Raw genomic sequence first — 16,447 nt, forward strand, 5'->3', positions numbered from 1 at the left:
TGGGGAAGCGGAAGGCTGCTGCAGGGACGAGACATAACCTTTAGGGGTGCCGGGATGAAGGGGACTGTGAAATGCAGTGAAAGAAGCATGAAAGCTGCTTAAATGCAAAGGGTAGCCGGTTCTTCCTTGGTGATGGTGTTATTTCAGTCACCTGGTAACACCAACTGTTCTCCGTTTCCTATCACGGTGTTTCCCTTTGTTGCATCATTACAGCCAGAGGTTGTATCAAAAGTCTGTATCTCCAGGCTTTGCAACTAAACAAACTTTGGTGTATCTGCTCTGTGAGTCAGCTACCTCAGTATGAGAGACAGCTCTCTTTTTGTTCCAGGTTTATTCATAGGGCAGTTTATTTCTCTGGCTTACAGAAATTGTAGAAACATAGAATGGTTTGGGTTGGAAAGGACCTTAAAGATCATCCAGCTCCAACCCCCTGCCATGGGCAGGGACACCTTTCACCAGACCAGGTTGCTCCAAGCCCCGTCCAACCTGGCCTTGAACACTGCCAGGGATGGGGCAGCCACAGCTGCTTTGGGCAACCTGTGCCAGCGCCTCATCATCCTCATAGTAAAGAATTTGTTCCTTATATCTTGTCTAAATTTACCCTCATTTGGTTTAAAGCCATTCCCCCTTGTCTTTATCACTACATGCCCTTGTATGCATTCCCACACGCTGATGTGAGCAGACAATAGGAAGGGTGCCATGATGCAGGATGTGGTGGTTTGGGGCAGGGGGGATGCGTCATGGGAGTCCCTGAAGTTGCCAGTGTGGCCTCAGCTCTGGCATCACAGGAACACAACCCTGGTCTGTCAATTGTGAGTGCATATGTATGCCTTTAGGTTTTTGCCCATTTTTGATTGACATGTTTGTATCTCTGGAGTCTCTTGAGTAAATTACAGTAATTCTGAATCATTCAAAATCCAAATCGAAGCAGGGTATAAAACTGGAGTTCTGGGAACATGCTGTCATTGCAAAGCCAGATTGTTTAAAGGTGCAGTCATGTTGCCACATCCATGCTTTGTTTGTGGGGTTTTCTCTTCAAGAAATAACCAGATACAATGATTTTGATTTAAGCCTCTACACTGGTTTCAGTTTTGTTCCCCGACTTGCATGGCTTTTCCATGGTTTAAATGTCATCAGACTCTGTGACAATTGTTTTAAAACCATGGAGTTTAAAACAGTGGAGGAAGATTCTGCCAATCTTACTCATGTTTACATGCTATTTTAGGGATTGATTTTTCAGAAAGCCTGATGTGCTTTTCAGTGCTTTGTACATTGGCATCAAGAAGATATTTTTTCCCCCGTTTTTCATGATGCCACTTTTGCCCCAGTCAATTGTGGAAAGTAAAACAGTACTGAGAGCTTTTATGAATCTAAAGGCATTTAAAACCACCCCTGTTGTAGATTAAAAGTACCTTTCCAGGCCAAAGGTACTTGACAGCAAAAATATTGATCCCGTTTCCTAAGGATCTAGGCACTATTATCTTCCTGCTTACTAGCATATACATTTAATTGTTTTCCTTCCAACCCACACCCTTTTTTTTCCCAGATGACAGCTATTTGGAAAAGCTTATGAATATTCTTATTTTATCTAGACCAGCTTGTCTTAATTATTTTTTTCAACTTGCGTGATCTCATTAGATTCTAAATGTGTTTTCTTCACACTCGGGTCCTCTAGGCACCTTTTTGCCATATCTTTACTGTTGCAAAAATCTTTATGCTGGCTTACTGCCCAACTTTATCATCTGAAATATAAAAAAAAAAGACTTTTTGGGCTGTCAGTGACCCTTCTTTCAGCTGGCAACCTCATTTAGCCTTCATTCATCTTAAATTCATAACTGTCCTTTAAAATCTAAATCTACTGCTTTATTTAGTCTGGCCTAGTTATAACATAGTGATAATGGAAGCTGGAGTCTTGGTTACAGAGTAAGCTTTCATTAACTGGGTAAACCTCTTGGTCTTTGTTGGTTCCTAGAATTGAACTACAGAAACTTGTTACTTGTCTAATCTGTCCTTTGTTAAGGGCGTTAGTTAAAAAACCCACAATAGAAATGCATGTAGTTTATGTCATAAAGCATTAGGAAGTGCCAGAAGAGAGGTGTCTCATACCATTTCCTTACATGAAGGATATATTATGATATATTTCTAATTTATATCTTCATGCGCGATGGCTTTTCCTTTCCTCATTCATAAGGGGGATGCACAATGCCTGTTGATCATTCGTACATCTTTTACTAGTTTTCCTCTTTCCAAATGTGGTGACCTATATGCATTATAGCATATCTTGAATTGATATATTAAGGCTGTATCCTACAGCCTTTTCTGTGATGCTTTCCCATCTAACAACTGACATATCTACAACTGTTAATGAATTCTTCTTTATGACAAGCCTGAAGGTGGTACTGTTATCCACACTGGAATCAGCACATGGGGAGCTAAATGTAGGTCATGGTGAAAAAGCCTAGTAATTTGAAGTGCCTGGTTTGTGATTCCTAGGGATGATTTTCCACCCAACAGAACTGACAGAAGGACGCGCACCTCTGCTTCAAGCCACTTCCATTAGAAATTTAAAGTAAGGCTCCAGGTTTTTGTGGTGATGTGGCTTATGTCACATTTTGTCTGCTGTGCAGCAGGGGTATTGTAAAATTTGCTTGCCAAACAAGATGCACCAGAGCTCATCCATCAGTACCATCTGCCTTTTTTAGTCAGTTTTGTGTTTGCAAGGTGTTTCTCATTGGGTACACCTGCAGTCAGGATTGTTTGTCCAGGACATGTCAGGATCCATGCATCACAAACTGGGTGTATGCAAGACAAATTAATAATCAGTGATGCATGCTTCACTCTTACATTTAATGCTGTAGTCAGAATGCCTGCACATACACTGTTTCTTACACTGTTCTGTGGTGCTCTGGGAATGATGTGAAATTTGGTCCTTTGGCTAAGGAGAATTTAGAAGATGCTGGGTATAACTGACACTTGATATACAACGCCACATAGTGGCATATCCTAAAATAAATTAGATTTTTGGCTAAAGGTAATTCAATTCCTAGGCATTATTTTTCACCAGAGAAGTGGTTTTAAGTAAAAATGGTGAGGTCCTAATTTTGGCACTTTTTTTTTTTTTCCCCAGATGTATTTCCATGTCTATGCCTAAAAGGTGAAAACCCACATAAATTCTAATAAACACAATATCATATCACAGTGGCTTCCAGCTAGGTCTCTAGAAAAGCTGTATCCTTAGATTTAGAGCAGAGATCTTCCTATTTAAGCTACTTGAGTAAACAGGAGTAATAGTGGGTTGTTACCTTTTTTATAGGTCTGCTACCACATAGATAGCCAAGAAGGTCACCTCAGCCTTTGTCTGCAGGGTCCAGAACTAACTGCTAGAAATACAGAAATAGGGAAATCTGGGGATCTAGATAGGGAAGGGACTGGACAGGGCAAGGGCAGTAGATTCAGAAGGAAGCAGGAATCAGGGGTTACATGGAAGCACTGGTCTGTAGAGATCTGTGAGTGTATGAGAATCTGTTTCACCACTGAAGGTATCTTTCAGCCAGCAATAATGTGCATGTAGGATACTTTTTCCCCCTTCTTGTTTGCAAGTGGCAGCTACTCAAAGCAGAGCTCTGTTCCTTCTCTCCTTTTCACAATGAGTATGCTATGGATTTTTGAACTAATTTATGCGTAGCATTTCTGCAGTGATGAAGGATCTAATTCCAATCTCTCTCTGATTTTGTTGGGTTTTATTTTACATTGCAATCAGTTACCAAGTGCTGCTTATCTGTGTTGCAAAGGGGAAATAAAGAGTCAAGTCTGTACTTTCATAGCAGAAATTCTGGTTCAGGATTATAGGAAGGATCGTGCTGAGGAGAAATAAGGGCTTGATCTGATAATAAATTGGTGGGACTTACAGTTAAGGTAGCCAACCATTTATTTCCCTGATGATGCCAAAGTCTGGCTTGTTCACATCTCTGTTTAACCTTGGATCAAACAGAATCTTCTCCACAGTACATCACTCAGTGCTCTGCCACACTGGTTTTAAAATTTCTTCACTTTGTCCTCTCACATTATTAAATTAGTCTTTTTCCCCTACCTCTCCTGTCTCATAGATTCTTCCCCATTATGTGAACTCTAGCAGAAAATAAAGAGTTGTTGATTAGACCACACCAGATTCATATTCCTGCAATGTGTCCTTGTTGCAGGATTTCTGTGGCAATTAAGAAAGCAAACCATTTTAGTGTTTCATACCAACTGGTAAAAACAAGTCCCCCCAAAATGAAATGAGAAAAAATGGTAGGTTCTAGTGATGAGTAATTTCAGTAGTATGTGAAAATTCATAGACATGAAAGAACACAGCAGAGTTTTATGAGATAATTATGTAATAAACTAGCTTCATACCCACACCTCTTACTGACTGTGAACATCTTCTCTCTTCTCCTTTTACTGTGTCAAAAGTACAAAAGAAAAGGACTTCAAAGTGCCTTTTGATATTTTCTCCCCTTTCCTATGGATTCAATAGATTTCTGATAAGCATTTGCCTCTTCAAAAAGATGACTTGAGGGGACGTTTATTACTGCTGCTCTGCCGTTAGTTCAGTTTGTTGGCCTCACAACACTGTGCTTCTTACTCTTACCAGTACCGACTAGACTTACAGTAACAGCTTTCCAGAATCTGATTACTGAAAGCAGATAGCCACGGGATCAGAGCTCCAGGCTTTAAAGGTATTTGTCTCATTATCCTAGTGACACTGAGCAGGTCCTTTCCTTTTGTGAGAGCTGCATCGGGGTCAAATCTGGAGGATGCTGTCTAAGCTGGGCCAAGGTCGTTTGAGGTAACAATGACAGGCATTCTAAATCTCTAGGCAAAACTGCATGGCAGAAAGCAAGCTCTACTGAGCAGGGATGGCTGCGGGTGTGCAAGAAGGATTTTTGCTTGCAGGGTGCAGAATATTGCAGATTTCCTAGTTATTTGATATCTGCCTTGAAGCTTTATTGAGTGAGGAGTAGTAATCATTGTTTTAAAAGAAATAATTATTTCTCTGAAAAATGGTCAGCTGTAAGTGAACATGGGAGTTTGTATATACTACTATGTTCAACTAATGTTAATAAAGAGATCAGGTTTCTTACTTCTTTCTTGTGTGTTATCCCTTAGTAAATGTATATATGAGGGTTTTTTTTTCGAGGCTGAATGGGTAAATCTGTTGGACAACATGTTTCCATAAGATAGATGCAGATTACACTGCTCAGCGGATAAACCCTTCTCTTCAGCTGTGAATGGCTATAATACTTGCTGGGGAAGGGGGCATAATTTTACATTCAGGTGTGCCTGAGTTCTTGAAAAATTACCTTCTACAATGGAAGTAGACAGATTTGTGCCTGAACCGAATTGCTGAATAATAAAATGCAAAACTGAGGCCATGAAAATAACCCCAGTTCATATCCTTCAGTTCAGCTGGGCCAAATACCATTGTCCCATACAGCAGGAGTACTGCCTGGTGGTGCAAACAGCCTGTGCTCCTATGCCTGCTCTCAGAAGGGGAGAGCGATGAGTACGTTTCAGTAGGGCCTCTTCCTTCCAGCAGCTGGGGTTGCACAGGGTGGATGAGGCTTCAGCAATCCCAGGAGCATAGCATCCAGAAGCTGAATCAAGGCTGGGACAAAGCTTATGTGGAATGTCCTTGTATGTACCTGGATCTTTTTGTCTTGTGCTGAAATTGAGCCTCCTCTGAGGTGGGACAAGGTCAGTAATTTAGCAGTGCATAACATTATTTCTAAACAGTTTAGAGGAGAAAAGTACTCTTTGTAATTGAAAGTTCATTTAGGTAGAGAGAATATAATTACCTGGCATAGTTAGAGGAGCAAAGCTATTGTGAGTCTCTGATGAAAGCTGTCATCAGTTATTTAATAGCCAACAAGTGATTAGAATTTTTGTTTCATATTTCATACAAGAACAGCACATTCAGCAGCCCAGTGACCTCTAAATTCAGTGCATGGGCACTCGGTAGTTACTGACTCAGAGGCAGATGTTCTACTAGCTGAACTATGATCATCGCTTCTTGCAGCATTTTAGTATGTGACACCCAAACAGCAATAAGACTGAGCCTTTTTAGTATGGGCAATCAACTTTTATAATGGCTATAGGCAAATAATAACTTCAAAATACTGTCAATATTTAAAAATAAAATATATTACATGCAGCAAACTTGTATTGAAATTTGAAAATAACTTCTTGATCTAAGTACCTCAGATATCAGATTTTTACCTGATGTGAACCTGTCAGAGAAACACTATCTAAGGAGTTCACATTTCAAATAGCTCAAAAGCCAATCCACCTCTTTTCCCTCCTTTTCTATTAGAAATGCCCCTCTTGGGTCCCACAAACTGTGTGGTTGCTTCTCTTAGTCCTATGCAAGCTGTGCCTGCCAAGAGGGAGGATGCTTCCCCTCATCACGTGCTGAGCTCTTGTGTGCTTCACAGCACAATCACGCTTCTCAGTTTATTGCAGCCAGGCACTGTTGTCCCAGACAGATGTGTACACTGAGAGATATACATGCAGAGCACTGGGGGATACAAGGGCTCAGTTCATCTTCCCTCCCTGAAGCCCCTCTTAACTTTTCACAGTTGTCCCTTGGCAGAGCTGTTGGGGAAGAGCTATGTATTCCAACAGCCATCACTGCCTGGTGGGCATTATGCTGGAGTGCAACAATTCCTGTGCATACCTGGCACCTGTCATATGGTTGGAGACAACTTGCACATGCGGCAGGATCAAACCATCCTATAATCAAGTAATTTCTTTGCCATTTAACAACTCGGTGCTGTTTGAAGCATGGTACAGAGCAAGCCTAAACCAAGAAGCAACCTGAAGTATCTGTTAAGGTTGCAAAAAGAAACAAAAACTAAAGTAAAACAAAACAAAAGACTAAAACCTCTGCAAGGGGAAATGAGACGACAAATATCCACAAAGAGAGGAAGCTGCGAAAACTAAACAGCTGGAAATGAGATCAGGTCGAACCGATCACTGCAGCCATAATCAGTCACTGATAAGAGCAAACTGGAATGCAAATGAGTTAGAAGGAAAGAGCAGGGATTTCTAAAGTATTTTTTGCAAGTCTGGAAAACTATGAGTCCTTCTGCCTGGGCAAAGGCAAATTAAAGGATGCTTTGTCTGCCTTTGCTGAATTGGCCAAGAGAGATGGAAGCCTACAAAGACTGCCTGAATAGGGGCCCAACACATGCCATGGAAATGAACTTTTGGTAACATGATGTTGTACAAGCTCATTGTTTCATGGAATCCTGTTTATTCCTCTATGCTTTGTGCATCAGTAACTACCAGCTTTGCACTGATGTATAAATGTAGGCAAGAGTGAAAAATACATAATAGAAGTCAGGTTTAAGGCACATCAATAACTGGATTTCTCCTTGCATCCGTAAAGAGTGCTAGTGAAACAGAAGTGGTGGAAATCTGTTGCAGCTCTTGAGTTTACAGGTCTGACAGGCAAAAGGAACTTGTTTCTTCTCACTCTACTTACTCTCACAGCTTCTTGGTTTAGAAGCTGTGACAGAGTAAACCAAATATAATTTATATAAGGCCACAAACCCCTACAGTGTAAGAAATAAGATTTGGAGTGCAAGGTATAGAATCATAGAATAGTTAGGGTTGGAAAGGACCTTAAGATCATCAAGTTACAAACCCCCTGCTGTGGGCAGGGACACCTCACACTAAACCATGTCACCCGAGGCTCTGTCCTGGCTTTGAACACCGCCAGGGATGGAGCATTCACAACTTCCTTGAGGAACCCATTCCAGTGCCTCACCACTCTTACAGTAAAGAACTTCTTCCTTATGCATTCTTCCTTCTTCTTCTTTGTATGCATGCTTTGCGTTCACCTTACCAGTTTCATATGGTCTTTTTTTCGAGTGCAGTTGCTTTTTAATTAATTATGAGTTTTCAAAACTTCTTTAAGTATCAGTGGCCTGAAATAACTTGTAGATACCTTACAATTCTTATAAATTTTCAACTGTAAGCAGAAAATAACAAGAACCAGTTCTTTTATGTTTCAATGATTATGAACATTTTTAGAATTGAATTGACATAATTCTGTCAGTACTCTGAAAACGAGTTACTTGTGTCCTGTGGCACTCGCTCTTTTGATGAGGCCATTTATATCTAACAGTTTTATTCTTGTTGAGTCATTCTTTGCTCTGATATTGCTTTGAGGCAGAGAGAGACAGAGAGGTAAGATGATAATTTCATATCACTGTGGTGAGCAGTCACAGATCAGAAGATAAAAAAGTAATAACTTATAAATACCATGATTTTTTAATCATTTCAGAACGTAAATACTTTGCTGTCTCTGCTCTAGACTTGATTCCAAAAATTAATTGCTTTTAATTCTAGTTCATTTAATGAAATATCAGCAAAGCCCTAGCTAGTGAGAACTGCAAGAAGCATGCAATTTAAGATAGTTTCCTGTATTTTCATAGGAGGATGCTTCCTTATATGTTCTGTAGACCTCTGGCATTCCTAAGCTTGGTCCAGATCTTATGGACATCAGTGACTGTCCACTGACTTCAGCTGCAGAGGGAATTGGGTTGGGTTCTAGGCTCCATATTGAAGGCCTGTGCGTGTCCTGCTCATTGAGGAAGTGATACTCAACCTCAGAGATGAGCTTACGTAATTTTTTAGTGTAGGCAGCAGCTTAGTTGTCAAATCCATCCCAGCAGCAGCAGTGACTCTTAGAGCTGTCTGTAATATATAAACACAGCACAGAATAAAGCCAAATCAATGCATATGAGGGATTTTTGAAGCCAGCACCAGATGCAACTGTATTGTCTAGGGAGGTATGGCCTCTTTAGCTTTTCATCCTGAACTACCTTCAGGGTGAGAGTTAACCTTCCTGCACTAAAACTCAGACTGTTCTTGGGAAAAATTGGGTTTTTAGGGACCAATGCAAACCTGTGACATAATGCCTGAGATAGATTCATATAGTACTGTTGAATCAGTGTAGTGATTGGGTTTGGGGTTTCTTGTTCACCTCCAGAAGAAACAAGGCTAGATTGAGCTGGAAGCGGTTCGTAGCACAGGTCACTGTGACCAGCCACTTCTCCCTGCTCTGAATGTCTGTGGTGTCTGAATGTTGACTGTGTTAGAAAAGAGTTGAACTTGCTTTCACCCTTTTCTGTAGGGAAGCTAGGTCCTTAGAGCAATACTGATTTACCAAAAAGAGGTAGGAGGTGCATAATACATAAACAAGGATCAAGAATGATGGTTGTCGTGGTTTAAAACCAGTCAGGCAGCTTGTTCACTCACTCCCCTCCCTTCCTCCCTCTTTCTTTCCTACCCCCCCCAGCTCCTGGAGGTATAACACAAATCACTACTGCTACCACCAATAATAATAATGATAAGAGAAATAACAAGGGAAGAGAATACAATACCACCTGCCAAAACCAGCCTGACCCAGCAGAGCATGCCCTTCTAGGTAACCCCCAGTTACCCCCCCGGGCATGGCGTGCCGTGGTATGGAATACTTCTTTGGCTAGTTTGGGTCAGGTGTCCTGTCCCGGCTTCCTCCCGGCTTCCCCTCCTCCCTGGCAGAGCATGAGACTCACAAAGTCCTTGGTCAGAGTAAACATGACTTAGCAACAGCTAAAAACATTGGTGTTATCAGCACTGTTCCCAGGCTGAAAGTCAAAACACAGCACTGCACCAGCGACTAAGAAGGAGAAAAAAATTGACTGCTACTGCTAAACCCAGGACAATGGTGTGTGAAGGACACCATCAGATAGTTTTATCACAGGAAATGTAGGAAATTTGAGGAAGGACTTCATTAAACTAAATATTAATAGAAATGTTTTATCACATTTCACAAATAGCCAGTAAAATGTTTAACTACTTTTTAGCTGAAGGCAAGCACTTCAGGTGTGATTTACAAATGGTACTTCCCACACTGGCAGTGATATGAGACAATCTGAAAGAATGCAGGTGACCGGTCCCTGGATTGTTGGTGTATGATAACATCACTATGTTGCTGCCACACACCCAAGCTGTACAGGTAATGTGTTTTTAGTCTTGTCCTGACTGGTTTTCATGCTATTACTCTTCCTTGCTGATACAATTGAGCATACTTAGGCCTTCTTAGTATTAATCTTCATCTTTCCCCTGGTCTTTTCTTTGTCTTTTTTATCGGTTTCTTGGTTTGTTGGAGTATTTTAATAACCATATAGCAATACCTTTACCCTTGCAGACTGAAAAGCCCAGTTTGATACAATCACTCTTTTTCCTCAAAACTTCTCCTAGATGTGTTAATTTCAATTCCACATCCATTTGAACCTCAGCATAGCAGAGCAGTTAGATTGCATAATGCACTTCTCTAAATCAGCTTGAGCAGATGGGAAGGAAAACAGCTTGAGCTAGCACAGTGCTACTCCCCTTGGGCTCTTCTCAGATGGCAGGGGAAGTGCAGCCTGGCAATGCCCTACTGTCTTAATTTTATCCTCTCAGATAGCAGAGGCAGCCTAGCCTGACCAAAGGATTGTTCCTCCTGCCTCTTCCTCTCCTCCCAGTTTACAGTGCTGTACAACTATATACATTTAAACATGGGTCATATAGTAACTTTTCTCAATCATCATGCATTGTTTCATTTGTACTTGTATTCCACAACTACCATGGTCAAGGAACCTCCTGCCCGGGCCATACCATCCCTCCAACAAATATCGGAGTGATTGAAGTCCCCCATGAGGACAAGGGCCTGTGAGCGTGAGGCTGCTCCTGTCTGTCTATAGAGTGCTTCATCCACGCAGTCCTCCTGATTGGGTGGTCTGTAGTAGACCCCCACAGTAATGTCCCCCATTGCAGTTCTCCCTTTGACCCTGACCCACAAGCTCTCTGTTGACTGATCACCTCTTCCCAGACAGAGTTCCATACTCTCCAGCCAATCACTGACATAAATAGCAACTCTCCCTTCCCATCTGCCTGGCTTGTCTTTCCTAAAGAGCCTATAACCTTCCATTCCAATACTCCCGTCACAGGAGCCATCCCACCATGTTTCTGTGATGCCAATGATATCATATCCCTGTAGCCATGCACACATCTCTAATTCCTCTTGTTTATTCCCCACACTATGGGCATTTGTATACAGGCATCTGAGCCAAGCCTCTAATAAATCTGACTTATTGGCTGGAGCAGCTAGAGTAGCTCTGCATCTCTCCAAGCATTTATTACAGGTGCTGGCATCCAACTGGTAGGGTTGGGATGAATCTGTGTGCAAATCTAGTTTAAATAGACCTTTAATGGTCTTTTTAACAGACCTATTTAATGCACCTTTAGAGAAAACAAGCCACATTTTAAGACAGTTGAAGCAGAATCCATTGGTCTTGAGCAAAAGCTTCACCTGCAAAATTTGCTAGTGTGAAATGAAGTGCATACATGAACGTCAGTAGTTGTGTCATGGGGTTTTAAGTCCCAGGTCAGTTAGACCGTGAAGGAGGGACACATCCGTGAACAGGCTGGAGGTGCTGCTTGTTCATGCTGCCTCCTGCTGGAAGGAGAAAGAGCTCAAATCTGTTTAGCACCCTTGCCCCAGGGCGAGCTAATGGCTGTACCCAACAACCTGCCCAAAGTGCCATGAGAAGATCCCAGACTTTACTCCTGTCCTTGCTCTGATAAGGAGCAGCAGTGCCTGCCCTCCTTTTCTTCTTGTACTTCATCCAAAGTTTCAGTTAATTTCCAACCTGCTTTCCTCATATAATTTATTGATGTCAGTGCCTGGGAAATTGCTAACTCCTTTAAGCTTTTACAATTTGCAAAAAGACTGCAGCCCTGTGTGCAAGAATATTCCCTTACGTGTGTCTTCTGCAACTTAAATTGTGCTAGACCTAGTTTAGGATGGTATTGGCAATATGGGCCAAAGAACTGGTAAAGCTACAGAGGGTTTAGGGTGTCAAATACTTCATAGTCTAGGGACAAACACTGACTATTAGAAAGCCTGAGGCAGCAAGGTGCTGAGAGAGATTTAAGCCTTTCTAAGTCAACTTGGTCCTGATTGCCTATGTACGCAGCGGTTGTGGTAACTTAACGTTGAATTTCCAGGCTCTGACACCTGATCTCCCCCTTTCCCTATGCAGTTTCCTAAGTTTTATAACACTCTGCTCCGCATCACTCTTGTGTCTTAACCAAGTGCTGTGTATTTCCTTCACATTTCTGAAAATCTTTTAAATGAGTCATTCTGCAACAATTTGCTGCACTTCCATGCCTTCAAAGGTTGAATGTATTTATCCCTGCCTTTTTGAAGTTCCAGTGTAATGTGAAGCACCAGGGGAGCCCTTCTGGCTTTTATTTTCTCTGCAGGAGTCTGTGCTTAGTTTATCATCTTTGCAGGATACCATGTGAACAGCAGAGTTTGTGATTGACATGGGAGGCTCCAAAGGGCTATCAGCATCAGCACAGGTAGAGCCAATGCATATTTCATCACTTTGGCAGGGGTTCCTATGGGTCTTGTGATCTTTGCAGGGATCCTTATGGGAAACTCAATGAGGAGAGTCTCGGGAGAGGCTGGAATTAAAAGCATACGGGTAGCTTTGAGATGGTTGTGTTGGTGGTGGAAAAGAGAGATAATGACATTGAAGAAGTTGCAGTGTAATGATAAAAAGGTAATGAGAGAAGAAAAGGCTCTTTTGAGGTTAAGACCTCTGCAGGGAAGAAGAAGCGGAGTTCAGAGGTCACTGGGGCTTTGGCTGGAGCAAAGATAATGGGGAGGAACAAGCAAATACGCAGTGTGAGTTTGGGGGATGTTGGTCCAGCAGTAGGGTGAGGTGTGTAACCAGTGAGGCTATAAAGAAAGAAATACAAAGAAAGATGCGGCAAAAGGAAATAAAAAATTGCTGGAAACAGTGCTGAGAAAAATAGCACCCTTGCAACAGTTATGGAAATGGTGAACAAGGCAGAAGGGAGAAGCCAAAAGAAGGGGGAAAAGAGAAAAATGAGAACAGCTATCCTGAAATGCATTCGGGGGTGGAGGAGGAGGGAGTGTCTGATACCCCCATTTCTTCTCAAACTTATGTTAATGTATGTAGTGAGAAGCTTTTATTTTTTCCATTCACATCTCTCTGCACCTTTACCTGGAGCTTTTCTATGTTTACCCATGTATACGTGAGTTACCCCACCCATACTCAGGCATCACGCCTGAGAGTCTCCAGAGAAGTTACAGTCTCAGCAGAACACAGCTGTCAAAACCATCTGATGGTTTGCAGCGTGAGCAATCTGATGGGCAGTAACTGATGGACATTTCTGAGGGGTTACAAACCATGTGCCTAGGTCTGATGTGCCACAGCTATGCAACATTCCCAGTGAAAACCCCTTCTGTGCCATGTCATAGTCAGTCAAGGTCTGTGAGGGGCTTTCATCTCTTTCGCCAGGTTCTTGGCTGCAGGAATATAGAAGGGTTGGATAGACGGGGGTTGTGTTTGTTTTGGGAAATACTGTTTCTTCTTCTGTCTCTGAGAGGGAATACATTTGGTGATGTGTTATTGTTAAACTATATATGTGCTCTCTGGAGAGTCTTGTACACAATGTACTGTAATGTATCGTATCTGTCTGTAAGAGGAATAAACAGGTACGTGCTGGTACACAGCCGGGATCTGTAACAAGAGCTGAGCTCTGCATTGACAAGGAAAGTGCAAGTGACATTTGCAGAGGACTTTGCAGCAGCTTCTCACACAATATTATACAGACTGAGAAAACACAGCCCCTGAGGAAACAGATGAAGGTGCATTCCTCATGGATTGCTATGTGATGAGACTTTGGGAGCAGTGCGCAGCATCAGTAGCCAGCATCCCAAGAGCAGTAACAGTCCTCTTGCTCAAGGCACTGCCATCACAAACTGGCAGCCTGCTTCTGTAAAACTGGAGGAAAAGAGTAAGTTAGAGGCAAGCCTTAACATTTGGAAGTTAGTCAGCCACCCTGTCACACTCCTGCTACCCTGTTTGGCAGCAGAGCAGGCTGGTGACAATGTTCTCTGATCACAGACGGTTTGGAAGTAAACTGGTAGTTCCGCAACTGGAGCATGTGTCAGCATTACCTTCAGTCAAAATGCTTCAAAATTCACTTCAGGAGCACAAAAATAGAGGCTTAGCTTAACATTTTGTCCCTCTTGTCCTTGTCTTGCTTCTTCCACACACACACCCATGTGAAGGGGAGGCAGTTTCAAACAAGCTTCTCACAGAAGAGCCACCCTCCCCTCCCAGGACTTGCACATGCCTCTCCCCACTTCAGTCCCATCCCACAGTTCTCCAAGGTACCCAACTCATGGTCAGCATAAATCAATTCCAAACTCCAAATCTGCTTTATGTCTTTTTATAGCCCAAGCAAGAACTTGAGGCTCCTTCTTCTCCGAGTTGTTGCCCATCTCTATGTCAAATGCTCCCCTTGCAGAAATTCTCACCCTGGTTAATGACCTTCTCCTTCTCCTCCCTGTCCCACGGTTTCCTCTCTGCCATTCCACATGTGGCTCAGGCTCTTAGCATCAGCTCAGCCTCCTTCCCAGGGGAGACCCCAAATTCTCAGGGTGGAGGAAGCTGCTGCTGAGAGATGAGGAAGAGCTGGGAAGCAGTGAAACCCTTGCAGATGGGAGCTGGAGAGGGCCCTTCTCAGCTCTCTGCTTGCTCTCAGGTGTGCTTTCTCTCAGTCTTGCAGCTCTTGGAAGGAAGTGGCAGAAGGGTTTTTTTAATCTCAATTTGACAGGCAAGCAGTCAGGCAGGTGATAGATAGGGCAGAGGGATGCATAGATACAGATTAAGAAGCAAATAAATAAATGAAGTCACTGGAATAAAGTTGCACAAAGCCAGAGAGTGAGAGACAGACCTCAGACAGCTTCACTTTATGGGAACTTTTACCATGTCAGAAAATAGTTTATTGCCGTTGTCATAACAGAAGTGTTGGGCTTTAACAAATACATCTTTCAACTGCTTCTTTCTTCTTCCTCTGACAGAGCTCTCTTTCAATAACTCAGATAAATTATCCTTGGGAGCTGCATTTCTGTACTGGAATAATTAAGATCTGAGATGATTCCCTTAAACTGTTAGGCAGAGTGGCATCAGTCGTGTCTGACAGCAAAAGTTAACCTCTGCTGTAGCAGCAGGAGTACTGGCTTAGCAAAGCAACATAGGTAGGGAGACACTTTTTTAGCGCAAGTGGTAGACCTGAAGAAAGGCTTTTGTATCAAAAGCTGTCCATTTTCTCTGACAGTGTGTGCAGGTCTAACAAAGAACAGGATTCCTTCCTACTAGCCTTGTGTGGCTTACATTATGTGTGCTTTGATCAGGGTCTGCTGTTTGCTTCAAACACTTCCCCAAGAACATTTGCTTGTTTTAATCACCACTGGCTGTCTCTTTTGTTATCAAAGGAGCAACTTTTGCTAGCTTTTGATACAGTGAATGCATCACCCTCTAATCAAAGCCATGTTTAACTCGCCCCTGAGCATCTGGAAAGAAACCCTGAACAGCAGTTACTGGCTAAATGTAAAATACATATTTATTAACAGCTGTGCAGGCTGAGGGGTGGGTGTCTGTATATATGTATATAGTTTGTCATGTTGTATTTGTAGTGCTGGAATGTGAAGGCAGATGCTTTTTTTATATTGCAGATTAAATAGAGATGTAAAATAAAAATAATGCACAGTAAAAATAGTTTGAATTTCATATATAATACTGTTCAACTAAGTGGCTAAGACATCACAAAGCCACACTTTAATACTTACAGTGGTTATCCTTGTAATTAACAGCAGTGGACTGAAAAACAGCTTAGTAAAAATATCTGAAACTTTAAATATTAAAAAGGAAGAAGCAAGTGGAAGGCAAGTGCCTTTCTGGGGCACTGCAGTCACCCAGCAGCCTCTTCCAGAATTCCTGCAATCCTCAAACCCTGGATTCCGATCCACCTTCTCTGGATTGTGACAGAGCTACAGAAAGCAAGCTGAAATTACTGAAGTAATCAACAGGTATGTCCTATGTATATATACACATGCATAGAACAGGTTTACATGCATGGAAAAAAAACCCAACCCAAACTACTGTTTTGAGACCTCTGTTGCCTCAAGTAATGACTTCACTGATGATGCCAGTACATGTGGGTAATTGTACAGGCCTGTGTATAACCTAAGTTTTAGCTTAGGATGCCCATCTTTTGCCCAAGTGGGGAATGTTTGTTGGTGGCAGTTGCACCATAAAGCATTGGTAATTCTGGCTTCCACTGAAGAAACGGTTGAACACATTGCCCTGCCCAAAAGCCACGAAGGGGCCACCTGGGACTAGTAACAATTTCTGAGTTGACAAGCAAGCAATAACAGAGAGGGGGCTGGAGCATCTCCATGGGCTGGAGGAAGGCTACACAGTCATGCAGCTGCTTCTGGCCACATGCCTGGGAGAGGCACCATGGAGAACCTACGGTCTCAGTGAGC

At 42.4% G+C, this 16,447-nt stretch overlaps 1 long non-coding RNA gene across 2 annotated transcripts; it reads left to right on the forward strand.

The window, feature by feature from the left end:
- Positions 1 to 215: 215 nt before the first annotated feature.
- On the forward strand, positions 216 to 16,293 carry LOC134175609 (uncharacterized). Of its 2 annotated transcripts, XR_009969072.1 has the most exons (4): positions 216 to 2,438; positions 9,897 to 10,048; positions 12,373 to 12,441; positions 13,410 to 16,293. It is a non-coding gene; the product is annotated as an uncharacterized LOC134175609 (long non-coding RNA). The 2 variants fall into 2 exon arrangements; XR_009969071.1 differs by lacking the exon at positions 216 to 2,438 and having other exon boundaries at positions 9,761 to 10,048.
- Positions 16,294 to 16,447: the final 154 nt, after the last annotated feature.

The sequence above is a fragment of the Pezoporus occidentalis genome, unplaced genomic scaffold (assembly GCF_034315485.1).
Source record: "Pezoporus occidentalis ecotype Australia unplaced genomic scaffold, CSIRO_AGI_Poc_V1 ctg7, whole genome shotgun sequence".
Taxonomy (NCBI): domain Eukaryota; kingdom Metazoa; phylum Chordata; class Aves; order Psittaciformes; family Psittacidae; genus Pezoporus; species Pezoporus occidentalis.